Consider the following 2500-nt stretch of genomic DNA (forward strand, 5'->3'; position numbering starts at 1 on the left):
GTCATGTGTAAATAGTATATAAAGTAATGGGCCAAGAACACTACCCTGTGGAACACCGGATATCACATTCCTATAATCACTATGGTGCCCATCAACAACAACTCTTTGAGATCTATTACTTAAAAAATCAATAATAATGCTAAGAAACGACCCACCCACTCCCAACTGTTTCAGTTTGAAAACAAGGGCCTCATGATTAACACGGTCAAAGGCAGCACTAAAATCAAGGCCAATCATACGAACTTCCCGACCACAATCAAAGGATTTCTGTACAGCATTGGAGATTGTAAGAAGGGCATCACATGCTCCAAGGCCTTTACGAAAACCAAATTGCAAACTAGGGAGTAGATGATTACCTTCAGCAAACCTATTAAGACGTTTTGCCAGAAGACGTTCAAAAACTTTAGATAATATGGGAGTTATGGAAATTGGGCGGTAATCAGTGGGACTTGAGCTACCACAAACACATTTACATAGAGGAGTAACATTACCAATTCTCCAACTAGTGCTAAAAGCTCCTCTTCTTGCTAACTTGCGCAAAATAACAGATAACTTTGGAGCTAAGAAATCTGCTGTCTTTATAAAAAACAAAGGAAAAATACCATTTGGGTCTACACCTCCATAAGCATCAAGGTCCACCAACAGAGCTTTAATCTCACGAGATCGAAAAGCTAAACTAGTTAGTTTAGCCTCAGGAAAACAGGAATGAGGAAGTTCAAGTTTTTCATTACTCTGTTTACTGTCAAAAACATCAGCCAAAAGGGTTGCCTTTTCCTTTGGACAGTGAGTGACTGAGCCATCTGGTTTAAGTAAAGGAGGAACTGTTGCATCTACACCAAAGAGTGCAGATTTAAGGGTAGACCACCATTTATGTTCCTGAGTTGTACCAGAAAGTGTTTCTTTTATGGTTAAATTGTACTCCTTTTCAGTTGAGGCATAAACTCTCTGAGCATAAGCTCGAAGCTGAGTATAGTTGTTCCAGGTCAAATCTGATCTGTTACCCTTCCAAAGTTGATAGGCCTCCTGCTTCTCCAAAAAAGCACATCTACAATCATCATTGAACCACGGTTTGTCCTTCACTCGGTACCTTAGCACACGAGAAGGGATACGCCTATCAATTATGTTGACTAGATTCTCATTCAAAGGGACAACAGGATCTACACTATTATATAATTGTGACCAATTCAAGCACAAAAGATCATGTAAAATCCCATTCCAGTCTGCTTGGGATTTCATATAAATTTTACAAGAATATGATATATCAGGGACAGGCTGCTCAGTCTTCACTAATAATGAAATCAAGGCATGATCAGATGTCCCGACTGGAGAACCAACCTTACCAGTTATAACGCCAGGGGAGTCAGTGTATACGAGGTCCAAGCAATTACCAGACCTGTGAGTAGCTTCATTTATGATTTGCTCACAGCCTGATTCAGAGGCAAAGTCTAAAGCTCTTAAGCCATGGCGATCGGTAGGAGAGATAGAACTTAACCACTCCCTATGGTGAGCATTAAAATCACCAACAAAGACAAAAGAAGCCTTTCTATCATCTTCTTGTATCTTAGCCATAATGGTAAGAAGACAATCGAAGATAGAATCATCCATGTCTGGATTCCGGTAGATCGAACATAAATAAAAGTTGTTATGCCTGCCACAAACTTTTATTACCTGAATCTCATGACATCCACATTGATAGCAGGACTTATGAGAAGCAGGGTACTCGGTCCTAATATACACCGCCATTCCCCTGGCCCTAGGGATGGCATCACGTTTCAACATTATTGGCTTCTTAAAACCAGTTATAAGGAGCTCAGATGAGTGCCTCATATTAGAAACCAAAGTTTCTGAGCACAAAAGAATATCATACTGTCTGGACGCAACTGTAAGGTCTTGGATATTTGCATCAAGACCACGAATATTGCAATACAGAAGACGACATTGACGAAATCTAGGACGTACTGGTCCCGGATTTCGCTCAATGTCTCCAGACAGCATAAGAATTAATAGAAATAAGAAAGAGACATCATACTTAAAAACTAGATTAACAAGAATTATAACAAAAACAATACGTACAGAATTAAAAACAAAGTGATTGATGATACCCATAGACTATAGTAAAAAGTCGGAAAAACTGGTAAACATGGAGGAGCCGATACACCATGCAAGGCTAAATACCCTCCAGGATAGCCACTTCAACTGAAGGGAGGACAGTAAGGATGGTTTTGAGAAGAAAAAGAATCAGAAAAAGGAAAAGACAACCTCTTGATAAACCACCAGACATCCATGGCTTTTCCGACACGCCTATATTCCCTAAGGAAATAATGATAAGGTTTATTTTATAATTATTTCACACCCTGGAACACCCTTATCAACAATCACATGTTCGCAGGTAGGTGACGTAGGACAGTCAGTCAGACGTTGGCGAAGACACAGAATTATGACAATTTTCTTTTTCGTTATTTGATATGTTTATGTTGATTACGATGATGATAAGAACATC

The sequence above is a fragment of the Palaemon carinicauda genome, chromosome 25 (genome assembly GCF_036898095.1).
Source record: "Palaemon carinicauda isolate YSFRI2023 chromosome 25, ASM3689809v2, whole genome shotgun sequence".
Classification (NCBI taxonomy): domain Eukaryota; kingdom Metazoa; phylum Arthropoda; class Malacostraca; order Decapoda; family Palaemonidae; genus Palaemon; species Palaemon carinicauda.